The sequence below is a fragment of the Papio anubis genome, chromosome 12, assembly GCF_008728515.1.
Source record: "Papio anubis isolate 15944 chromosome 12, Panubis1.0, whole genome shotgun sequence".
NCBI lineage: Eukaryota > Metazoa > Chordata > Mammalia > Primates > Cercopithecidae > Papio > Papio anubis.
The window spans coordinates 824,328-850,049 of record NC_044987.1 but is presented as its reverse complement, the minus strand read 5'-3'; the positions used below and the strand labels follow the sequence as shown (position 1 = coordinate 850,049).

Sequence of the window (25,722 nt, the reverse complement as noted above, 5' to 3'; positions counted from 1 at the left end):
GAGCTTGAGGACTGCACAGCATTATACGAATGTTAGGGTATATTGTTATGCATCCCAGCCTGGCTCATGTATGAGTAATTGTGCAAGGAATGAGATCCGAAATGAATACAGGAAACCGGGTGGGGATGGGTGCCATCTGGGACTGGCACATCACACCAAGAAGGGAGAAATGGGTAGAAGATGGGCCAAGAGGGGTGGGCAGCCATATGCACCCTCGCATGGCTTTTGACTCTCTCCTTAGTCCATGACTAGGTAAGAGGTCAAAATAGTTTCTAGAAAATCAAGAAGATAATTTCAACTCACCCCAAAATCCTTCTAATCCTTCTCTTAATTATAACCTTTGTCTCACCTGACATCTCTCTTCTTCCAACCCCTAAAGCTGTATGCAGTCCATTTATCCCTCAGCTCCTCGCATTACCACCCCTCAACCACCTTCCCTCATGTGAAACCCGTCACCAGGTCTGTGACCTCTCTGAGAATCACTATGCCAGGAGAACCAGTGTTAAGCCGAGTCATCCTAGGACAGGTCCCAGAAGGACAGTCAGGAGGGTTCTGTGGATTCAAGAAGGTACTTCTGATGTTTCAAAGGGTAGGACGTGGAGACCGAGAACTACTTTGCAGATTAGGCAAAGGAGACCTCTGGACACTGCTAGGTCCCCGATCAGCCTCATCCTATGACCTGCCACTTTCTGTAGAAGGTTCTCTGATGCTCAGAATGGAATCATTTCACTTACAAAAGCACAAACCCATCTTTCTGGAAGCCCCATACCTCTCGTGCTTGGTTGGCTGCTGTGCAGGGCAGAACAGTCACTGGCCAGGGACAGAGGGGCTTTCAGACACTCACACTGCCCCATCTCCTACGCTGTCCCAATCTTCCTTTTCTTCCCAGAATCCCAGGCAGTCTTCCCAGCCCTGAGCTGGTCCCCCTTCCTTCCCCTCCTTGCTGATGAATCTGTTAGGACAGAGTCCTTTTCCTGTGCTCCTCACACTGGCAAATGATCTCAGGCGTTTAACAGCAATGGCTGGGAATCTGTCACCATTAGCGGTCAGTGAAGGCCCCAAGCACTCTGCTCACTGTTTTGTTCTTACTCCTTTTCTGTCTCCTGTCATGTTCCCCTCCTGTTTCCTGAACCCGCGCCCCCACCTCAACCCCTCCCACCCCGCCCCGACCCTCCACTGCCTAAGAAAGATGCAGCTGCTTCTCTTCCAAAGCCCACAGAACAAGTCTTAAGGAGTCTCAGAACAGCCCGGGTTTTCAGAACGGTCATTCAGTCCTTCCATCTTCACTCTTCACTCACAGCAGGGACGGCCCCACTTCTCTCCTCATGCAGGCGGGATGTCAGGCACTCAGGCTTCCCTGTAGCAGCCCCTGCCCTGAGCTGGTACCACCTGCTTCCTGACATCTCTTTGCTTTCCACTCCCTAAAGCTGTTTCTGTTCCCCCAAACCAGGCTCATGGATCACCAGTGTCAGGATCACCTGGAGCACATGATAAGAACTCAGCTTCCGGAATTCACCTCAGATGCCCCCAGACCTGCTGAGTCGGAGCCTGGAAGCAGGGCCTGAGAGTGGTGCCTCTGCAGAGCCCCTGGAGCTCAGGCACAGCTTGGGGAGCCACTGTCCTTGTAGGGGCAGGGACCATCCTCCAAACCAGCAACCTTCTCTCCAGATGACCAGGTGTCCTCAGACACACACAAGCTCTGTGACCTGTTGCTAGAGGAAGCCCTGTGCTGGCTGAGCTGGGCCTGGGCTGTGAACCAGGCTCTGCCAATCGCTCGTTATGGGAACGCTAGCAAGTTACCTTGCACGTGTGCCTCCATTTCTGTAGCCACAAAATGGGCCTGATACTTGTTATCTCGTCTTATGATTATGATATAAGTTCAAAGGAGAAAAGAAAGGTGGAAATTTGTTGAAAGGCAAGTTGAATAAATGATGTGTGATTCTTTATCATGTAAGAGACGCCTGGTGGTGAAAGACATGGTGTCTGTCAGGAGATGCTGTTCCCATCACGCAGTAGACCAGCAGACAAACAAGCAGCGTGGCCACCCCGACACTCCCTGCGGCTTTTCTCAGCTTGTCCTGAGCCCAGGAAAGGAAAGGAGGCTGTGGGGGTGCGTCAAGCACTCACAGGAAGAGTCCTGGAACCTGCTGAATGAGGTTTTGCTCCACCCACGCTGCCCGCATCTGCCCACAGGCCTGCAGCCCCTACCAAGAGCAGTGGGCCCAGCCCTCTGCATCGCTCCTCTCCCTCTAATTACTCTTCACACACTCTGGCGCCAGGCCCTCCAACCAAATTACAATTGATTCTTCCCTCCTCTTGGATCAATGCCATCGACCCTGGAGCAGGGAGGACAAACCCAAACTCACCCTCTAGGAACCAATGGCCCAAGGCAAAGCCCGGCGAGAGACCTGCTGGTGCAAACTTGGAATGTACCTGCACACATGTGTGCACACGCATGCACACACATGCATTCATCCCCTTGCCCAAGAAGTACATGGATCAGTATGCACACAAAATGCACCAGGCCACATATGGGTATCCACATGTAGACACATACATAGCTTGATATAGACGGACACTTTCATGCAAGTCTACATGCATGTACACAAAAAGCACACACGCCCGCTCATACGCAGGAGTACAGACACATGCCATTGGCTAGAGAAGAGAATGCTCTGAGGCCCACAGGAAGCATGGGCCTGTGAGGAGCTGGATTCTAGCCCATCCCGGCCCCCTCCCCGGCTGCCCTCCTAGCTCCACGTGTGAGCACACCCACCAACAGTTACGGTGGGAGGGGTCCGGCACGCCTGCAACACACACCGCCAAGCAGAAACTCCTCTACTGTTGCAGAGGCCTGTGGTGTGCCCTCCCCTGCACTGGACCCTGCCTCCTCATCCCTTTGGGGTGTTGGAGAAATGCCCAGCTGCTTCTCCACCAGACAAAGCCCATTATAACTCAGCTGGGCTCTCTCTACACCTCAGACCTCAGAGGAGCTTGGAGTGCGTCTGCACCTGAGGCCCCAAACCATTGGAAAGGAGGTGCCAGTTCCTACAGATGCCAACACAGAGTGACAGCCACCAGCTCACTCCCTTCCCGCACAGAATGGAAACATGAATGGCAAGTACAGAGGAGAGAGGAGACAGAGTAGGACTGGCCATCCAATACAGCCCAAGCAGACACCCAAGGCCTCAGACTCCACTGCCTCTTTCCTTATGGCCAAGTTCTCTACTCCCTGCCAATGGCCAATGGCTTCCTGCCAGGCACATCTCCAGGTTAAGTCATAGAAACATAGAACATCAGAAGGAGAAAAGCTCTGGGAGATCCTCGAGTCCCTCCGGCCCACATTCTCTTGGTGCCCAACTCTCCTTAATGACATTCCCAGCAAGGGACTGTCCCTCACACCGAACATACGGCACCCAAGGACACCGGAGGAGCAGAGGCCTCTCATCACGCAGCCGGTTCTCTGCCGAACAGTTCTAAAATTCCCTCTAAATAGAGTAAAATCTCCCTCCCCAGAATGTTCACTGGTTGGCATGAAGTAGAAGGAAAGCCATTTCAGTAACGAACGGTTGGTCTGCAGCTTGTCTGAAGGAAGGGCCACTGTTGGGCATTTCTACTCATAGTTCTCAGTGCGAGGCTCTGCAGAGGCTGAGGGCGAGACCTGGGAGTGATCTGACCCTCAAAAGAAGGTGAAGGGCACCGAGGCCTCCCCTATGCAAAAGGAAGATCTTGAAAAAGTCAGATATCTGCCAATCTACGGAATAAGGCTTATTTGAGTTTTGTCTCTAATTTTGTCTACTAATTTCCCTTTATTATACTAATATACTACTAATATTCCTAGTGAGTTCTTGGCCTTTGCCTCCCCCCAGATAAGCTGCATTTGCAGGCTTACAGCAGCCGAAGATAGATGTGTACGGTCTGGGGAGGACATCTTCAGTGCTGTGCGTTCCCCATCAACACCTCGGGCCTTGGCCCCATCACTGGAATCAGAAGCCTGGCACGTAAAGCCGAAGTTTCTGTCCTCATGTCCGTGGTCTGAACCTTCTCTGTGTAACCTGCTTCCTGTCCTCTATCACACAGAGCTTTTCCAACCATCCATGAGGGTTTAAGGACCATCAACTCTGCCCCGCCACCCCTGGGCCCCCATACCCCACCAGTAACAGCCGCGTGGACTGAGAGGAATTTGCCATTCGGTGGTCCGTTGCAGGTCAGAGTAATGGAGAGAAGCCTGTGGAAGATCCCTGTGGCCGGCTCTCTCATCCACCATTTTACTCCCACCACCCCACCATCTGTGCCAAAAGGTTGGAAAGCATTTCCCAAAACACCTTGCACTATGCTTCTGGGTGTGGATTAGATGCCACCAATTGCGTGCACTTGCAGAAGATTGGCAGACAAACAGGAGAGGGGTGCTCTTCCTGCAGCCCTAGCTGTTGGTGGCTATCAAGGTCATAACAGGCTTGCGGGAGTTTCCAGTGTTCATGCTTCATTTTCCAAGATGCAGAATGTTAGCCTGCACAGCCTCTCCATCTGACTGCCTGCTCCCTGAAACCCACTGTCTCTTCTCTCATCTGCAGGTCTCCAGAGGCTTCTCTAGGGCCAGTGGCAGCTCTGACGTCCAAGAGCATACCCTCAGTGGTGCCTCTGAGTCATGGCTTCAGTAATTCTGTGTTGTTCTGGGAGTCACTGTAGTAGCCTCAATCCTGAATCTGCTTCTTCTGCCCTTCCAATGATTGTGTAAGCTCCAGAATTCCTGTACGCAATCCCTTTTGGCTTGAACTGCGTAGAGTGGGGACTTTTTCCTTTACTGAACCTTGACATACAAGATGCAAGCTGGGGTAAGAGCAGTTATGGTGTCAACTTCATTCAACAGACATTTAATGAATGCAAACCATTTCACCTGGTGCTGTGCCAGGCACAGCGACATCATGCAAGCAGGTGCACTGTGTCCTGATATGGTGGCAATAGGCAGGGCGAGGGGTCCGTATCCAGTCTTCACCCAGTCAGCCCAGCTCAAGGGAGTGAGGTGAGTGGGAGTAGGGCAGCCCTGGCTTCAGAAAGGCTGGGTTGAGCTCCGCCCAGTTCCAGTGCTCCCCCCAGATGCAGGTGGTGGCTAACCCTCTCTCTAGGGCTCAGTTGCTTTGCTTCACTGCCACCGCTCCTCTTCCTCTTTGCACTTTTATCCCTCATCCTCCAGACTCAGGGGATGTGCTCTCCCCTGCGGGTCTTCCTGGCCCTCCCTCAGTGCCTCTGGTCCATGCTTCATAGAAAATGTTCAATGAATTGAATTCATCTGATTCCCAGCCCAGCATTTCTTCTTTCCTGAACGCACACACGTGCACACTCTCACACACTCACACACACACACTCACCGCTAGAGTAAGCTGTTTGTCTTGGGTGGGGTTCCCCAGATGCCAAGTCTGAGATTGGGGATTCTGTGCCAGGGAGTTGTGGAGGGAGGGCTCCTAGGAGGAGCCTTAAGGAAGAGAGGAAAGCAGAATGGCAGGGGAAGAAGCCAAGAAAAGAACATGGTTTCATCTGAAGTATCTCTTCCAACTGCCCACCCCCAGAGTCCCGGGCAGGAATGGCACGACAGACTTGTCCCACGTTGGGGAAAGTGCTGGCCTTTTGTAACCTGCACCAGTCCCTCGTGGCTGCTCGTCACCCTGGTGTGGGGCGTGGCCTCCTCAGCATCTCCCTGCAAGAAAGGGTGCAGCTCTGAGCAACAGCAGCCCACACTCAGAGAGGCAGAAGGGCAGGCTGTGGCAGCCCAGGAAGGAGACCTGGGAGGTGCACCGACTGCAAAAAGTATAACACAGCAAATGCACTGCAGGATTCCTAGAGAATAAGAACTGGACAGAATGGGGTCAAGGGAAAGGTAGCAGGTTCCTAATCCAGTTGCCTTTCTCCCCACCAGCCAAGCCAGAGGTGGGCCAGGTTGATTCCCAGCAAGACAGCACATGGCCACAACAAAGAACTGGTTGTGCTTGCAGTGTTTGGGGATTCATAATGAGCTTATTAAAAGAGTGACATAAAGCTGCAGGGCACGTTTTTACCCTGTCACAAACAGAGCTGTTGTTTAGATGCCAGTGAATTCTGCCCTGTGTGGTGGGACCTGTGCACTGACAATGGGCACCAGGGCATGGCACAGGGAAGATGTCCCACTCTGCCTGAAAGCTTTGCATATCTTCTGAGTACCTCCTCAGAAGGTGACAGCCTCTGGCACCCCCTCTTGTGACCAGCCTGTAGGGAGATCTCCTTCTCTCTAGCTAGAAGGCGGTGCTGTTCCACCCAGAAGCCAGGACAGGCAGGAACAGCTGTGTCAGGGGAGCAATGCAGCCCTGTAAAGACACAGTGAACAGGGAACGTGTCGCCTGAGCCCAGAAAGAAAGGGCAGAGCCGGTCAAAGCCAGCCTTGCCCAGAGAGAGGAGACACAGCCCCAGAGCCTGCAAGGTGACCTGGATACCTTGTACTTTGGCAAGGAGGGACAATGCCACAGTGACCTGATGCCTCAGTTTTCATGTAAGCCAGAAATCGTGAATTCTATACCCCCTACAATAGACTTCAGTGGGGGCCAGCATCACCAAACCAACAAAAGAAGCACTCTGGGAAAATTCTGCACAAGCCTCTTTTAACTTGTGCTCAGTCTCACGACTTTTCCTTCTGCTTCCTATCCCTGACTTTTCTTCCTGTCCTAATGGAGCAGGTGGTGATCCTTCTTAGGGTGGAATTGGCCTAAGAAAATATTTCCCCTGGCCAAGAAGAAAAAGTGACAGCAACAGGTCCCAGAGAATCTGTCTATATCTGGACACATCAGATGCCAGAGCAGAAAAGCCTGCACCAGACGCCACCAGCTGGAGTCCCCAGTGGGCGTCCCCTCCTGTCCCGAGAAGATGACACTGGTGGCTCCCTGCTTACTAGGCTGGGGTGGTACATTGTCTTAATTTACTGTACGAGCAACACCCACATTGGTAGGTATTTTCATGGTGAACACTGAGCTGGGGCAGTAAAGAAAGGGTCACATTTTACAGTAGAGCTGGGAGCATTCTCCTTGCAGTGAGAAACTGCTGAAAATAGGCTTAGCCAGGAAGATGGGACTCAAGCACCAGGGAATTAAGGGAGATGTCGATGGGGGTGTTGTTGGGGGACAGAGCAGAGTCGAGCATATAGTCTGCCTGAACCAACTGGTTGGCCCTGGTCAGCCTCTTGGGCTGAACTCCACCCTTACTACTTTTATGTTCACCGGAACGTCTCTCTCTACTCACCTTTGGGATGCCTCTCCTTGCATGGCAAACACACCATCAGCTCTGCGCCAAAGGCTGCTCGGAAATACTGTTTCCTTCTCTCTTGAGCAATTGCTACATACTGGAAATGCAAAAGCCTTATGAATTCTGGGGTTGTGCGGAGTCAAACTGCCCATTCCCTGCCTCCAGAGGTGCACATGCCCCAGAACATCAGGTGCTCTCCTGTTCCTATGCATAAGCTATGTGAATGTGGAAGGCAAAGCTTGGCCAGGGACCCCAGTCCCTGCACACCTGAATCCAGGCTGTGCCACTTGCTCTGGCCCCCTCCCTGGGCCTGTGGCTCTCCTGCAGAGATAGTGGTGGGGAGGACAAAGGCAGGTCAAAGCACAATCTTAAAGTTTGTGTGAAAACTCCACAATGGTCTTGGAGGGCAGCCTGGACACAAACGTCTCCTCTGGTCAAAACCAGAGGCAGGTGTCCTTTGTTCTTTCTTGTCTCCAGGTCTATACCCACTTGACCAGAGAGGGGAGGGGAGCCACCTCAAAGCAGGATTGAAAGCAGAAGCACTTCCTCCTTGTGCAAGCGTAGAGCCCCAGCCAGGCATGCATAGGTCAGGACGGCCCACCAGTAGGAAAAAGGACAGTCCTAGGCACAGAATCCTCAGGGAGAGGGACCAGACCTGCAAGGTGGCCCCAAACCACCCTTGCCCTCAGCCCATGGAAATCCAGCCTCTTCCCACTTAGGCATGAGCTGAGGGAGGGAATAATGGGCAGGGAAGGCCCAAAGCTTCCCCAGGAGCTGGTGTCCCAGGCCGGGTGTGGTCCCTCAGCTGAGCAGTGCTTCCTACATGAAGCAGTTAGGAAGCTGCCTGTGCTTCCAGGGCTCTCGGGGGCCCCGGCTCTCACCTGAGCCAACACAGAATGAGAGGCCAAACTGCGATGCCGTGGGAGGCTTCAGACGGTGTTTCCTGCGGCTGTTATTTCCAGCCTAATGCTGTGTTCACATGGCTCTGCCTGGTGATTACTATATTATGATATATTAATCATAGGCTAATGAGGCACTCCGCCCCACTCCTCTCTCCAGGCTGTACAGGATCCCGCCCAGATCCCACAGCACCACAGGCTCTCCTGTACCTGCACCCCCAACCCACCCTCAGGGCCAGCCCTGGGTTCAGCCCCCTTGCCTACAGATAAACTCAAAGGAGGTCATTTCTTGTGTCCTCATCCAATTAACGATATCTAAAGCCGGGGTTTGGCACCCACAAACCTTTGTGATGCATTAGCCCCTCTTCCTCACTCTCCGACGGCAAAGAACCAGGAGGCAAAACAAAGCCCAGAGGACAGGAAAGTCGTTCTGATGTTTTTCTTGGGTCCAGGAGAATGAGACAGGCTTTGGCTCTCTGGGACCTGTGAACTCCCCCAAGTGCTGAGTGAACTTGACTTGGTCCTGGGGAATTGGTTCATTCAATAGCATTTAAGTCTTTATGTGGCGAGTGCTGTTTTCAGCAAAGTGAACGGGAAAGTTCCTAACTCCCGGAACTTCACTCCCGACAGTGGTACGCTGTCAGGCCTCGGGCTGCTGCAGTGAAGGGCCTTGGTCCTTGACCATCTGGTGAGGACAGTTCAAACCAGTCACTTCAGGGTGTGGTCTGAGTCCTCAGTGGTGCACCGGCTTTAGAAGAAAGAGAGAGAGGACCCAGAGGGCAAAGACTCACTCCCTGACCCCAGGAACAGAGTCTAGCAGGAAAGAAGTACAGATGAATGCAGTGTCTCACATCAGGACCAAGGAACCAGGGAACATGCCACTGAGCTGATGGAGCTTCACGGACGATACCACTCTGTGTATCTGTGTCTGTTTCAGGAGTCAAACCCCTCACCGGTGATTTATACTTTGCCTTTATAGGCCTGTTCATTTTTTAAGGAGTCCTTCAGTGGCATGAGGTCATTTGTATATGCTCACCCACAATATGAGCAGGGCATAGAATATGCCCAGACTTGGGGTATAATGCCCAGACTTAATAGTATCAGTGGGTACCATGATGAGAGGTACCAACAGAGGCTGGTATGGTGATGATACTGAGGAACAAAAGGGCTCCTAGGCAGGAGAACTGGTCACCTGGAGATGATGTGGGCATATGCTGAGCCCAAGCCACAACAATGTATTTGCAAGATATGAGCACTACAAATAATTCATGCCTCCTGTGGCTCCCAGTGCTCCAGGCCTCCTGATGTTCACATGTTTTTCTACAGTCCCCTTCCCTAGGGCTGACTTGTGTTACTCACCAATAGAATCACAGGGAAGTGATGATGTGTAACTTCCATTGCTTTATCACAGAGGCATTGTGCCTTGGTCTCCTGGATGACTCACTTGGTGAGAAGTCATTGTTATGCCATGAGGATGCATCAGCAGCCCTGGGGAGGGTCCTCACTGAGGACTCCAGCCAAGTGTCAGCATCAACTGCCAGCCACATGAGTGAACCTCCTTGCAGGCAGGTCCTTCCTCTCTTCTGGGCTTTGTTGTGCCTCCTAGTTTGTCATCGGAGAGTGAGGAAGAGGGGCCTCTAGCCTCAGTCAAGCCTTCAGATGATGATAGCCCAGGCTGGACATCCAATTACAGTCCCATGAGAGACCCCAGGCCAGGACCACCCAGCCAAGCCACTCCTGAATTCCTGACTCATACACACTATGAGAGGTAAGAAATAGAGATGGTTGCTTTAAACTGCTAGGTTTTAAGACAATATGCATTGGAGCAGAAATAACTAACACATATCCCTAGTAATAATGTAGTTCCTAGAACACAGCAGGTGCTCAGGAAATGTTTCACGGATGAATGAATGAAGCTTCTAGTAGAGGGGCTATCAGTCAAACATTATGACTACTGATGAGATAGAGGGAATTGGTGGTCATGGCCAGGAGAACTCATGTTCCAAACTTGGAAAGATAAAACTTAGCTCATAAACTTGGGAATTCAAGAAATGTCATCATACTGTATTTTCTTCAAATCTGAATTAATTGACCCCAAGTCATTATTGTTACCCAAAACCCCTCTCTACCCCACCTCAACCTCCCCCAAGGATCTGGGAAAAAATTCACTGTGGGGAGAAAAGCCTCTACTCCCCAAGTCTATGATGGCCATTTGTGATACCTTCAAACCTCACACACCATGATTCCTTAAAGGCAAGTTATGCTACAGCTATCAGGACTGTCTTGGGAGTCCCAGTGTCTACAATACAATCTCTTAGACACTCAGGAAAGCCATTCTCTTCTGAGGTCTCACACCTCATTCAGACCTTCAACAAATATTTACTGGGTGCTCTACTAGTTACGGTTCTCTAGATAAACAGAACAAGTACGAGAGGGTGGAGATAGAGAGACTGATTTTAAGGAATTGGTCCTGTGTTTAGAGCTGGCAAGCCCAAAGTCCGCAGCATATGCCAACAGGCTGGAGACCCAGGCAATGGCTGATGTTGCTGCTCAAGTCCAAAGGCCATCTGCCAGCAGAATTTTCTTTCCTTCAGGAGAGGTCAAGTCTTTTTTATCTTAAGGCCTTCAACTGATTGGATGAGACCCATCCACCTAACTGAGGGCTCTACTCAAAGTTGACAGATTTAAATGTTAATCTCATCTAAAAGGTACCTTCACGGTATCATCCAGATTCATGTTTGACTAAATATCCGGGTACCATGGCCTAGCCAAGCTGACACATAACATTCATCATCGTAAGATGCCATTAAGTGATGTAGGCACTGGGGATAGAGCAGTGAACCAACACGGGCAAAAATCTGGGACTTTTACATTCTATGAGTGGGAAAAATAATAATAAACCATAATCAAATACATATATCGTATGTTAGGTAGCTATCGTACTAAGAAGAAACACCAATCAGGTTACGTGAAGGAAACTAATGAAGGTTGCCATTTTAGATAGATTGGTCAGGAAGATCTCGAGAAATAAGCCCTCGCTTAAGTGAAGAAGTCATGCAAATACCTGGGGGAAAGAACCTTGAGGCAGAGCAAACAGGACTACAAAGACCCTCTCACCAGAGGGAAGGACCTGCCCCTGCTCCCAAGCCCGAGACCCTCCACCCCACTCCCCACCACTGCCAACAATCCCCTTGGAAGTTCCCCTTCCACCCCCCCCAGCCCAATTCCTCCAAGGAGCCCAGCCTTAGAAAACAAGAGCCAGGAAGAAAGCGTGTCTATGAGGAACACATCTCGTCTGCGTAAGCAAGAGAACAGAGAAGACCTGGATGCTTTCTTGGAAAAGGGTGCAGGCGGGTGGCGGGGGGGGAATATAAATAGACCAAAAATTAATTTCTCAAAAATTCAAACAGCCACAGAAACAGCAGCTGCTCCCCACATCCCACTCCCAGCCAGGCTCTTGAGGTAGGATTGGGGGTGAGGAGAGGGGATGAAGGGAGAAGAAGCAGGAAATCTCTAATTCTTAGAACTCTCTGATTCAGGAGAATTCACTAATTTCCTGACAAAAATGAGAGAAATTTTCTCCCCAGGCTGTCAGACGTCTCCTTCCCAATACATCCAACTTGGATGTGAAAGCCTGTGGGAAAGGCGAAAGGGTGTCTCTCTACTCACACCAGCTCAGAGGCAGGAGCCCAGCACTCCCTGGAGAGGAAGCTACCAGGAGACCTGTGGCAGCCCAGCACCAATCTGCAGCCAGGCCCTGGGAGCTCCCCCGCCCCCGCCCCTGCCCCAGAGAGATTGGAGGCCATGTTGACCGTGCACCAGGAGAGGGAGAGGCAGGAAGGAGCACTGGCCTCCTGTGCCTGAGCCACTGTGGACCTGAAATAGGAAAGTTGGAGGGGGAAGAAGTAAGCCCACACCCAGTCCCCTCCCTAAGGACAGGGAGCTTAAGCCGGACCTGCTGCAGGGGAGGATGGGGCTGGCTCCAGGCCAGAAAGCCATGAAGAGACCTCGTTTCTGCCCCTCGCCTTTCCTTCCCTCCCGCCTCACACTGCACACACACAACACCCTCAGAGAAGATGGTATCTGGGAAATTGAAATCAATTCAGCACAACAAACCGGTGTGCATTAAATGTACTTCTCCTTGCTAGGTGCTCTGCCAGGTGCTGGAAATGCCAACAGAAATAAAATGCAGCCCTGCCCTCTGTAAGCTTATCCATGGTTATGGCATGATAGCCGGTATACCACTCGTACGAATAAAGTACAACAAGGGCACAGAAGAGGAAAAGCTTAATTCTGCCCAGGGGCTGGCGGGGAAGGCAGCTTTGTCAGAGAAGGTGACATGTGACCCCTGGGAGTGCGGGGATGTTAAAAGGGCTGGTAACACAGCAGGTCACACGGTGCGTGTTTCCAGGGGCTTCCTGGGTGCTGACCAGAAGGCAGGCTGTGGTGAGGGAGGGGTCCCCAGGTATCAGCAGGCGATGGTTTGGGGTGAGTTGGAGACAGATTGTGAAGAGGGAACGTAGGCCACTGCAGGAGTCCAGGTCAGTGGTCCAGGGGCAAGGTGTTGCCAGCCGCTTCTAAGGCAAGGCAGTGAGGACAGGGAAGAGAGGGCAGATCAGAGGGAGGTTTCAGTGGATACCAAGGCCAGGGGGATGGCTGGACGGGGTGGATGGTAGATTCAGGGACAGATCACCCCCAGGTGTCTGACTTGGAGGAGGAAGGTCCTGGATGTGAGCTCAGGGCAGGCAGGGCAGGCTGTGGCTCATTCTAGCCTTAGCGCAGTGACTAACGCTTAGAAGGTACTGGATCGTGCCGGGCGCGGTGGCTCAAGCCTGTAATCCCAGCACTTTGGGAGGCCGAGATGGGCGGATCACGAGGTCAGGAGATCGAGACCATCCTGGCGAACACCGTGAAACCCCATCTCTACTAAAAAATACAAAAAACTAGCCGGGCGAGGTGACGGGCGCCTGTAGTCCCAGCTACTCGGGAGGCTGAGGCAGGAGAATGGCGTAAACCCGGGAGGCGGAGCTTGCAGTGAGCTGAGATCCGGCCACTGCACTCCAGCCTGGGCAGCAGAGCCAGACTCTGTCTCAAAAAAAAAAAAAAAAGAAGGTACTGGATCACACGTGTAGGTTGAATGGGCAGAAAAATAAACGCATAGCAATAGCAAAGGAAATGTATGGTAAGCTCTCCCAGTGCCTGTCCGCCCAGGCACAGCTGCATTTCACCAAAGGGCACGTCACACACAGCATCCTGGAGGGAGAGGTTTCTCACTGGGGTGAACTGCCACTTGCTCCTGCTCTGTCTGGCTTTGAGGCTAAATGGAAAGCTTGGGCCCAATGGTGAGTGAGAACTGCAAATCCTAGAGTGGAATGGGAGCCATTGGGAGGCAGAGGGCACAGCGACAGCGGTAGAACCGGCAAGAAGAAGACAGTGAAAGGACTGGATTCTATTAACAGCAAGAAATCCATCACTGGGTCTGAGACCAGGAAAAGGGATTTGCAAAGAAAATTCTATTCAGGGTGTATTTCCCTGTTATCGCAGTAAATGGGCTGCTAAAATGTATTGCTCTGTATTAAAAATATGCTGTCCTTTTAAAACGGCACAGACACCGGTGCATTCTATCTGCTGTGTGTACATAAAGAGAGAAACTGATCCGCGGCTCCCATTCATAACGCGGGGCCGCACCTGTGCTGATCACGGTGGCGGGGGAGTCGCTTCCGCAGCATAGACACCTCTCCCAGAAGCGGGGCTGATACTCCACTTAGGGACCATCCTGGAGCCTGTGCATCTGCATAAACTCCACCCCTTCCTTTTAAAAATAGTTTTTTGTTTATTTTAAAATTACTGTATGGAAAAATTAACGCTTTTTTCTGTTGGTCTATAGCCCTATAGACCACGTGAATTTCTCCCCGTGTCTAGAGTCGTGTGGCCACCACCCAATCAGGACGCATAGCAGCTCCATCACCCAAAACACTCCCTCAAGCTGACCCCCCTTATCCTCCAACCCTCACTCAGTCCATAACCCCTACAATCACCGATTTGTTTTCTATCACTATAATGTTGTCTTTTCTACTATAGCAAACAAATGGAAGCTTACAGTACACAACCTTTTGAGACTGGCTTCTTTCACTCAGTACAATGTCAGATCTGCCCAAGCCGTTGCCTACCCAAGCTGTTACCTCTCGCCATCGCGTGTGCTTTTTTCTCTGGAACTGTGCCCCGTGGCGTGGGTGGACCACAGTTTGCGCCCCTGCCCTCTGGCTCTACTTCATCAAAGCTTAGCACCTTCCTCACAGAGGGGGCCAAGAAAGAAAGAAGGGAAGACACAGTGACTGTCCCTGTTTCTTCATTACGTAAGAGAGGATTGAGTGTCCTCCGTGTTTTCACTTTAGGGGACTGGGATGCACATGTGAACAAAGCAGGCTGCAGTTCTTGCCCTCATGGGGCTTCCGTTCTTGCGGGAGGAGAGGGGTGGTGAAGGATGTACGTACTAAATAAGTGGTGTGGTGTGTCAAGGGAGGGGGGTGCTACTGGGAAAATAGAGAAGAGGGAGAGGAGTCAGAAATGTGGGCAAGAGGCCGTGCTTAGGAACGGCGGGGGCAGGAGCAAAGAGGCCTCTTTGAAAAGGGGACCTTCGTGCAAAGACTTGAAGGGTGTTAGCCTCCTGGTGGGCCGCGGAAGGGAAGCCTACCTAGCAGGGGAAGCACTGGAAGGGAAAGGCTGGGCAGACTTGGCCGGAGCAAAGTCAACTATTTAAGGTGCATTTCGGGGCAGAATGTGCTTCTCCAAGCCCAGGCCGTCCAGTGCTGCCCCAGTGCCTTCTGGCTGAGACGACATCTCAGGGCACCCAGGACCGCTGCCTCTGACTCGGCTCTCGGTAGCCAGGCCCGGGAGAGGTCCCTGAAGCCGGCCCAGGCAGATGCGCGGTGGAGAGCCCGCCACAGGCTTCCCCAGCCCTACAGGAACTGCAGTGCCCTTGCAGCCTCACAGCCGAGGACTCCAGGCCCTGACTCCACACCTTCATTCTCCTCCCAGGTAGTTGGCATTCTGGCCAAACTCTGCCAGCAGCAGCCTGGAGGGGGCCATGGAGGAGGTACCAGGGCTCATGGCCTTAGTCCTGGGGCACAGCCTCAAGGAGCTAAGGAGATAGGGATGCGAGTCCCCCACAAGCGCTCCCGTCAAGCCCTTCTCCTGGAAGCAGCAGAAGGGCACTAATCCGCGCTCCTTCCACCGGCTAGGGTTCCAAATCTCATTAGCATTTACAAAAGTGGAATTAATCTTCCCTTGGTAATCTGGTCATTATTGATTTTTATTTTTAACTCTTGTCTTATGAAGACAAATAAAGTGCCTTCAGCAGCACAGATGTTCCCAGGGGTGCAAAGGAAGTAGGGTAGAGAAACGGGTATTCGGACAGGCTCAAAGAATCTCTCGGGGCTCCGTCAGCAGGTTCTGGGAGCGAGATAGGAAGTCAGATGTGTCCCAGCCTTCCAACTATCATAAACAGGGAGGACCCCCAAAGAGGACAGAGAGGCCCGAACCTCCAACGCCCCAATTAGGCCCATCTGCAGCTGACAGAGACAGCTCTGATTCATCTTAATCACATGCGAGTTAAAAATAAACATCAATAACCAGCGGCTGAAGAAAAGAGGTGACATTTTGAGATGCAAATGAAGTGGGAAGTCCCAAAGCCAGGCAAGGAGAGTCCCAACCCCCTGCGTGCCTGAGCACACGTGGCCTGCAGACAATTTGGAGACCCCCCAACCCACAGCCACCCCCACCTCCACACCTCTCAGGACCAGGTACAGGTGTCAGCTGCTAGTTTGTCAGTGCCAAAACTGGGATGGCTTCGCACACGTGACACCTTCGTAGCAGCAGTGTGACGGGCAGACCTGAGCCTTGGCGGTAGAAGAGGTGAGCTCACATCCGAGCTTGCCAGCTCACTCCTGCTGCACCTCAGTTCAAGGGGTTGATGTGGCTCAACCTGAAGAGACCTGGTGTTTGCAGACACTCAAAGAGTAGGTATCTAGTCCTGCATTTTCTGCTTCCCTCTGAAGCAAAATCCAATGGTTAGAGAAATCGGTTTAAGTCGCAAAAATAAAAATCTTGATTAAACACCAAGCATGAGAACTTTCTCATACTAAATCAGGTACCAAGGATTCTACGGGAATATGCAGAAATATGTGAGGCCCTTGCAATATATATGAAATAATAAATTCCCAACTCCCACCCACACAGAGCTTAAAAATCTCGCAAGGGCGTTTATAAACAGTCCATGGAGCATGAGGGGCGTAAGAAGCTGCCGGAAACTGTGTCGTCTACCTCCACGTACATCTCACCGTCTGGCTTCCAGCCCTTCCTGCCCAGAATCGAGGGCAAGATGCTGGAGGGGGACCTGCTGCTCTTATGATATCGTGTTTAATTCCCACAGCTGTCCTACAAGGATCAATACTCGCAGATGAACCAGTGGGGCTCAGGGAGGGTCCGGGATTCCGACCGGCATCTGTCAGCCCAGAGCCCGTTCTCACTCTTCCTTCCCAGGCTTGCTATCAGGAGGACCCTCAGCCTGAGCACAGGACCTCTCAGCCCAAGAGTCTGGGATTCCCTAACTCACTGCACTGCCCAGCGCGTGGCCTCTCCTGACTGTGCTTTTGCTGTAGCTTCTCTGAGGTCCCACCGCTCACCCTCATTAGCACAAGCTCCTGCACCTCTTTCCGCACGCACACCCTCAGCTTGCAGCTTGCTCTTCTCCACTCAGCTCTTGAGCCTGAGGGCCTGACTGGCTCCCTGGTGCTGTCATTACAGCCAGCGCAGGACAGGGTGGCCGGGCTGGGCCGGGCTCAGCCTACTGTCCCACCACCCACCCCTGTGGTGGGCCAGTTCACCCCAACACAAGGGAGACAAGGCCAGAAACATTTACCTACAGAAAGATTATCATCCTCTCATTCCTGGTATGGGGGGATCAGCTGCAGCATCGGCTGATGAGGAAGGCCACATTCACATTCAGTCAAAACAGCTCTGTAAAACAGGCTTTGACAAAATTGTCACATTAGATGTATCTGAATAAAGTCAGCCAGGCGGCTGGCAGAGCACAACTCTACATCATTTTGACAGCCTGCATTACGAAGCTGCAGACACCACCAGGAAATTACCTCCAAGCTAAGCCCAAATTATAGCCAGTGCTACACAGTCAAACCTTGGTAGGGTGAGAAGAGGCCCGGAAAAAGGCTTGGAGGGCAAAGAATGAACATTTTCCTCTCCTCTCCTCCCTCAATCAGGAGGAGAGAGAGGGAAGCAAATGGGTGTTTGTGCGGTCAGCCGGGAGTTTCCCCTCCCTCTGGCTGGGAGCCCGGGGCTTGCGTTTCGGTCTGGCCTCCCCATTTAGTGGCCTGGGAAATGCCCCAGGCGGGGGCTTCCGCTTCTAACGAGCTTGTCTATTTTGGGCGATTTACCTCCCCTCCCTGGCCCTTCATTTTCTTTCCTGGGGGGTGGGAGGGAAGTTTTTAAAACTGTGTTTGTTAGATTTTCAGAAGGTGTCCCAGAGGTGACCCGATGGGAGGGTGGGGTAGAGAAGCAGAGCGTTTTACACCCTCAATTGCAGATGAGCTAGAACTGTGCTGTTTCCATCTGTTACAGCTACTGAGGCTCCAGGGAAGATGCCTTTGAAGGAACGGTTCTGTTGCTAATTTCTTTTTTCAAAAAGGAAGAAGAGGAAAAAAGGAAGAGATGAAGGCAGGAAGGCAGGAAGGAAGAAGGGAGGGAGGAAACCTCTAGACTTCTAATTGCTCCCACAGTCTGTGGAAAGAGTTCCATATTCTAGTGCTCAGGGTGGGCCTTTCCAGAAGCAATCATCCTCATAGCCTTCGCGGCAAGGCCAGAAAATCCGCCGTGCATCTGTGCATCCTGCATCTCAGACGAGATGGTCTGACCGCCAAGCCCTTCGGCCCCTGGATGGTGACCGGCAGTCGTGAGAAGAGTGGCCTCAGGCCTAGGTCCATCCCAGCCTCCCAGGAGGCCAGGCAAGATGAGAGGAGTCTGAGCTCCATGGGTCTCCATCCCCACCCCAAAAGGGGTCACAAGTGCACTGACAGAGCAGCCTCCTTGGGAGAGGCTGGGCGGGGCGGGGCATTCAAAAGAGCACGAGGACGCTGAATATTCATGATGCTAATTAAGCAAGAGCTAATTGGAAAAACGTTGGATTTTATTAAGACCCCAGATGTATATCATTGCAACAGGCACCAACATAATAACAATCATCTAATGGCCACTTTGGGTTCTTTCCAGAGTTTCTTTCCTCTCTTGCTGGCTGTTAATGTGCAGGGGAGAGCAAGCCAGTCAGTAGATGAGACCAAGGGGAGCTTGCTCTGTCGTTGGTTTGTGCAGCCCAGAAGCAGGAGATTGGACCGGGTGGTCTGTCCAGGCTCGTTCCACATCACCAGGAGTGGGATTGATGAAGAGAGGGCTGGGGGGGCTTCGTCTCTTCCGCACTTCAGGATTCTGAGACCGGGGAGGCAGGGAGCAAAACGGAATGAGGGTGTTTGCCAGCCACAGAGGTGGAAGGAGGCTTCACGCCTAGCCTGATGCCTTGCCCTCGGCAGACAGTAAAATATTGGTGGTAATCACGGGACCAAATGGCCTTTAGCAGGAGGCACCGTGGGTGCTCTAAACCTCCCGGTGTGTTCTCTGGAACCAGCTCTTCTCCATCCTGGGAGGGCACGTCACAAGGTCTACGTGAACCTGAAGCACTGAACGACACTCAGAAGTTGGGGGAAACTCCAGGCTACTGGTTTAATTTCCCTGCCCTGCAGACAGAAAGAAACATCACCTTTAAAGGAAAGAGTATAGTAAAAGATGACTTGGATCCTTTGAAAAATGTCTGCTATGTTATTGATGTTACCTTAGAAGACAGAATACAATCACACCTTTTCCACTTTGAGATTTGCTAAACTAGGACCAGGCGTGAAACGAACAGCACGGGGCAGTATGTGAGCCCCTTCGGAGTGACTCTCTCTGTTATTTATGAGCTTATCTGAGCTCAAACGTACTTCAAGTTCACAGCCCCAATGTTATTTTATTATCATAGAAATAACAGAGAGGGAAGAGTAGTAAATGTCTATTTAGAAAATAAAAACTGAGCATTAGAATCAGGAGGAATGCCCCTAAGGACCCCTGATGAAGGGTGTGTTTGATTAATCCTTCTGCTTTACAGAACGGCCGTGGTCACCAGCAACAGGCAGCTAAGTAAGACCTCTCTCCTCACGCCTGAGACCCAGCAAGTGAGCGAGGGCTGGGGTGACCGTCCTTGCTCTGCACCCCTTGCCAGGCAGACCTGCCACCACCACACCACTCTGCCCAGCCCAGCCGCAGGTCCTTTTGAGTGGGCCAGCAGCTAAGTCCTCTCGAGGCTGGGAGGTTTCCTCTGGGGAGGAAGGCAGGACTGAAGTCCCACCGCCAGTGCAGGTGAGGGAGGGCTGCGTCCACACTCAACATTATTTCTGGGGGTGCCTGAGGGTATTTCTGGGATTCGCATTTGAATCAGTGGACGCAGTAGACTGCCCTCCAATGTAGGGGGCCTCATCCTGTTCAGTGAGGGCCTGGGTCGAACGTGAAGGCAGCAGAGGGGGGTCCGTCCTTCCTGCCTGCCTGCTTGGGACATCTCCTTGCATCTTCCCCAGCTCCCCCTGGTCCACAGGCCTTCGCATTCACACTGGGATTACACCATGGGCCCTTCTGGTCCCCATCTTGCAGACAGCACACTGTGGGGCTTCTCAGCCTGCAGAGTGATGTGAGGCTCATAACAAATGTGAGATCATAATAAATTTCCATATATATGTAAATAAACATACACAAACACATAGCCTGTTGGTTTATTTCTCTGAATAGCTCTGACTGATACACTCACACAACTCTAATATTCAAAACCCCAGGAATAACCTGGGGGCCAAGTCTCCACTGAACTGACCCAACCGATCCCCCCTCGGTCTAAGCCTCTGTTTCGCTGTCTACAGGAGGAAGAGTGAGTAGTGACTGGTGCCGTCGGGAAGCGTCTGGACACCTTTATGTGTGTACCTTGGTCAAAATTCTCCAAAGGGGATAATGGTGATGTGTACCTTCCTCAGCTCGACTGTGTGATCGTTGTACAATGCACACACTGTCAAAGCATCATGCCTAAATAGATATAATTTTTATTTGCCAATTACACTTCGATAAAGCTGGGTGGGGGAAAGAACATGTTACTCTAAAACAATCTGTGTATCTCCTTTGTCCTCTTCCAATTTGTAACTTCCTCTTTCAAAAAAAAGGTTTCATTTCTTGCTGAAAGTTACTTGAAATATTTGATGTTGAAGTTCACGTAGAACCCTAGAATATATATGTGTGTGTATGTGTATATATAAAAATATAAATATACATGCATGCACACACATACATATACAAAGGAAACATGTTTATTTGTGTGTATATAGATGTGTATAGGTTACATAGTTTTTCCTTTCTGTTCTTTCTTTCAAAGGTTTGATAGGCCTTCCAATTTCTAAGCATGAGCTTCCACATAACGAAATGTCATCGTGAGTCAGATATTATATACTCTTGAGATTTCCTGCAGGCTTGTCCTTCCAGGTATTTAAAAGGAAAGCATTTCTCCAGCAGTGAAAAAAATAAAAACCTGCCCCAAGGGCCGGGGGTCAGCTGTGAGCCAATACGGGCACCGAGGCACCGAGAAGGAGGAAAAGCGCCTGTGTCTTGCTCAAAGGTCTGAGGTCAGCGAGAACGGCTGGTAGAGTGACAGCCCCAGGGAGGGGCCCCGAGCAGCTGGTGTCAGCAAAACTGGCAAGGAGAAGAGGGTGCCCACGTGTGAGCAGAGGATCAGGAAGATTTGAGGGTGAGCAAAGAGCGCCAGAGGGCAGGAGTAAGGGAGCTTCAGGGTCTGGGGCACAGGAGACCATGGAGGGAGAAGCCCTCTCGCCAGCACCCGGGCACTGGGCACCGGTGGGTTCAGCACCATGAGACACAGGCCCAGTGGAACCCTGTCCCCACTCCAGGTCAGATCCTGGGGCCTCCACATAAGGCAGGGGAAAGGCCCATTGTTTCCATCATTTCCCGAATCCCTTATTCTCCGTGTGACTGTGTTTCCCTGGGCAAGACCTTCCCCAGACACTCAGGACTCCTGCAGCCACCTCTCCCCTTGTCCCGCTCCGCGGCTCTGGCCTCGTCTCATCTCCCTTACCCAGCCCCGAGGCCGGGTTCGTGCTGCCCACCTCTCCTGCTGAGTGAGTCCCTCCTCTGCTCTCCCTCTTTTCCCTCTGGCCCCTCTTCTCTGTTTACCGGAGTCTCCCCCGGGCCTGCTCTGCTCTCCCTGCTCCTGGGAGTCCTCATGGGCCCTCGGTCCACAGTGCTGTCTGCCTCTGGCCCTGCTCACCTGCCCCCGAGGTGGCAACTGGTGTCTGTCGGCATCTTCTCCCTCCTATACTTTCCACCGGGCATCAGGCACATGCCCTCTGGTAGGGTGCTCTGGTCCCTTCCCTCCACAAACCTGCATCGGGATCTCCCATGCACTGGGCACAGTGCTAGGAAGGAGGACTTCCAGTATGAAACCACTCAGACCCTCGCCAATGGACAGCCAAAAGATGCACTGGCAGAAGAAGCAGTCCTGAGCTCACCCGCCTTCTCTGTCCCTCCACGGTCAGTAAGGAAAGGCCCAGGAACAGCGTCCCGTGGGCAGGCGCTCAGCACGGGCCTCTAGGACAGGACCGTGGAGCCGGGGCTGCCACCCGCGAGCCTCTCTGACCTCCTCCCCGAAGCATCAGGCCTGCCCTTGACTGAGTGACAGATTTGGCTGCTCCTCACCCACCGTCTGGCTGCATCCCTGCTAGCCCTGGGTTTCTGACCTCAGCTGCCACTGCCAGCAGGCTCCACTGGCCACAGCCGTCTCCACGCCTAAGTGACAGCCCTGCTTGTCACTGTGGCCAGGCGGCAGCACGCTGTGTCCTTGGCTGTCTCCTGCCTGTGGTGCACACCAGGCTGTCCCCTCGCCCGCTGCAGCTCTGCCCACACTCTGCAGCCGTACTGTTCTTCCCACCCAAGCTCCCCATCACCTGGGGAGAGCTGACGGTGTCTGGCTACGCGTGTAACCTTGGCGAACCTCTTACCCCTTTCACACCTGTCCTCTCCTCTGTAGAATGGCAGTAATAAGGCACAGGACTGCGGGGAAGGGAAAACCAGGACATGGGTGTGGAAGAGCTTTGCAAATCCCAAAGCACTATAAGGTTCCAAGACAGAGTTCTTATTATTCCGATTCCTATATTACGACCTGCCCCAAAGCTGATCATCTTACAGCTGCATTATGCAAACACTTCATACCTAGGGACACCTCCCCCGTCCCCAGCTAGATTCTGCAGGAGTCACTCATAGCTCAGCCCAGCAAGCTGAGGCCACAGGAAGCAGGTGAAGACTCCTCACAGTCGTGGTGGGTGATTTTACCTTCAACTTGTGTGGGCCACACGTGCCCAGATATTCGGCCAAGCACTGTTCTGGGTGTGCCTGTAACATGTCTCTGGATGAGATGAGCCAGTGAATCTGTAGACTGAGTAAAGCAGATGGCCCTCCCCAGTGTGGTTGACCTCATCCAACCCACTGAAGACCTAAGTAGAACAAGAAGTTTGACCCTTCCTCGAGGAAGGAGAATTCCTCCTGCCTGACAGCCTTCAAACTGGGATGGCAGCTTGTCTCTGCCTTCAGACTCGAACAGAAACATTGGTTCTCCTGGGTCTCAAGCCTGCTGGTCTTCGGATGGGAACTACACCGTCAGCTCTTCTGGGTCTGCAGTTTGCTGACTGCAGATCTTCAGACTTAGCTTCCGTAAATGCACGAGCCAATAACACACAGACACACACACAGACACAGACACACACTCACACACACACACCCGTGCTGTTGCTTCTGTTTCTCTGGAAAACCCAATACAGCGATCTTCCAGTGGTCTTCATCAGGTTGTGTGTCAAATGGAAACGTGTTGGGGGATTTGGGGGTTGTCAGATGGTTTGGGAGAGGAGGCACTACCAACAGTTGGGGTTGAGGGTACGAGACACCAAAGGTCACCTAAAACCCGTGCTTGTCCTTTTGGACGTTCTGGATTGAGGCTCTGCCAACCTCTCCAAGTCCCTGTCCTCTACTCTGGCCACCACCAGAGCCACACAAGCAGCCCTGGCTTCCTTTTCTGTTTCTTAAACATACCAAGCTGGTTGCTGCCTATATGTTTCACACTGGCAGTCTTCTCTCTTGGAGCAATCTCCCCTGCCCACTGCCAAAGGTTACATGCTGGTTCCTTCTTGTCCACCCGGTCTCGGCTGTGACGGCACCACCTGAGAGAGGTGTTTCTTCATCACTCGATCCAAAGGGGTCCCCCCACCCCGAGACACACTTTACTCCACCTGCCTTTCCTTCTGCAGAGCACTCCTTCCCCTGTGGAAGGGCAGTGTGCTCTGCCTCCGCTTCCCTGTTGTCTCTCTACCCCCACCAGAGCGTGCGCCCCACAACGACAGGAGCTCTGGGCTGCTCACCCCCGTATTCCCAGAACACGGTAGGAGTTTAGTCAGTGTTTATTAGACCTAGATTTGGAACCTGCAATGTGCCAGATGCTGTGCTGGGCGCTGAAAGATGCAGGGTAGAGCAAGCTCCTCCCACTACAGGGAGGGTGTCTCTGGAATTTGTTGGGCAAAAGCCCCCTTGGCTTCTGGCATTCCTAGGGGAAAGCGCTGGCCACCAACACAGTCACCAAAACATTATTCCTATGACCAGGCTGCTGCCTCAGTCCACAAGGGTGCTGGGCCCCTCTCAACTTCCAGCCTGCTTAATCAGAGGCATGCCCCACGGCCCTTGCCCTGTCAGCTCGCAACCCTCCCGGGATCCCATCCCACTTACCATGTCCTGTCTCCGGAATCTAGAAGTCTGAGAGTATGCAGCCCCCCAGCAGGGCTCTGCAGCTAGCCCCATGCTGGGCCCCTCTGCCCAACCCCTGCCACCCTGAGCACGTCATCAGTGTGGCTGTCAGCATAGGAAGCAGCCACTGGACGTGGGAACATTCCCCACATCTCCCCCCCTCTCCAGACCACCTGTGATTTAGCTTCCAGAATCCCAGCTTGTCTCATGCACAAACCCACTCAGGTTCAGGACGGACCCACCCTGACGAGGACTTGGTCTTAAGGAGAATGCTTCAAAAACTGCCTGACCTTCAACTTGATCCCAAATGTCTCCTTGCTGACTCCATGGGACTTCAGGTGGGTCAAGCTCTGGGGCTTCTTGGCAAATCTCGCATTTGATGGCACATCTGGGAGCAGGCTTCACAGGCTGTCTGCAGAGAGCAGTGGGCTTGAGCAAGACAACCAATGCTGTGGGAAGAGAATGCACTCAGAGGATGCATGGACTCACAGGGGCCAGCACACACTGGGGCCTGTCGGAGGGCAGTGGGGTCGGGGGAGGGAGCGTATCAGGAAGAATCCCAATGCATGCTGGGCTTCATCCCTGGGTGATTCGATGACCTCTGCTGCAAACCTCCATGGCACACCTTTACCTGTGTAACAAACCTGAACATCCTGCCCATGTACCCCTGAACCTAAAATAAAAATTAGAAATTTGAAAACAGAAAGAAAAGAAAATGCATTCAGAAATGGCAGTGAGCTGGCCCGGCTGGCACCACAGGTAAACACCCACTTGCTGAGACTCGAGGTATCTGCTCCTGCCTTTAATTCTGGCACTGTCTCCCGAGCCTTGCGTTAAAAATGTAAATGTTATTATTCATACTCAACCTGGCAGGAGTAAAACATTAGTATTTCCACACTACCGTTTTATCACCCTAGGAGATCAAATACCTGAGGAGAAAAAGCCAGAACAGGGTATCGAGGAAGAAGGAGGGGAAGTTTTGTCCTTGAGACAAAGTTTTCGTTTCACAATTTTGCCTGAGGCCACGCCTTCGTGATGCTCTCTGGAAGGGAGCACCCCAGGCAGGAAAGGACCACCGAGTGTCAGTCCCAGCTGGCATCACCCTCGGCCTCAGCCTTGCCCTGGCTCCTTCAGAATCAGAAGAACCACTGCCACCCTCTCCCCGCTTTAGAGATGCTAATCTGATCACTAAACCGTCTCTGCAAAGTGTGAACATTTTTTTCTTAGATCAGTTTATACGAGGTTGAAATTATTCAAAGGGAATTCTTAAAATATGAGGCAGAAATACAAGAAAGCAGAAAATGCAGACAACTGTTTTCTCCTAACACGGTGCATCTCTTTCTGCGGGTGCCAATGGCCCTGCTGGCTGCTGGGATTTCCAAGTGTCCTCAGAATTTAAGAGTTCTGTTCAATAAAATCGTATCAAATCCGTAAGTGTTTTGTTTTTTCAAGTTAAGCAAGCTTTATTATGTTATAACTTATTTTCGCAGAAGCAGTACACTACAATAATACAAATTGCAGTATAGATTGTAGTCAAACTTTCTAATATCATGTATTTTCATTTGATTTACACATTTTGATCAAGCATATCTAATGTATTTGCTGAAACCACTTGGAAGCT

General features: G+C 52.0%; 2 long non-coding RNA genes across 4 annotated transcripts in view; one reads left to right on the top strand and one right to left on the bottom strand.

Moving 5' to 3' along the window:
• Nucleotides 1-9,847: 9,847 nt before the first annotated feature.
• On the top strand, nt 9,848-24,397 carry LOC108582096. 2 transcript variants are annotated; one of them, XR_002517322.2, is made up of 4 exons: nt 9,848-9,933; nt 19,375-19,625; nt 20,174-21,045; nt 24,327-24,397. It is a non-coding gene; the product is annotated as an uncharacterized LOC108582096 (long non-coding RNA). The 2 variants fall into 2 exon arrangements; XR_001895320.3 differs by lacking the exons at nt 19,375-19,625; nt 20,174-21,045; nt 24,327-24,397 and adding an exon at nt 11,166-12,372 and having other exon boundaries at nt 9,850-9,933.
• The window catches only part of LOC108582097, a 23,598-nt gene continuing 16,702 nt past the window's right edge, over nt 18,827-25,722 (bottom strand). Inside the window, exons 2-4 of one of the 2 annotated variants that reach the window (XR_004177283.1) lie at nt 24,392-24,550; nt 23,397-23,524; nt 18,827-18,990 (exon numbers count right to left, since the gene is read on the bottom strand). This is a non-coding gene — a long non-coding RNA (uncharacterized LOC108582097). The remainder of the gene's footprint in view (nt 18,991-23,396; nt 23,525-24,391; nt 24,551-25,722) is intronic. The other variant, XR_001895322.3, reaches the window with a different exon arrangement.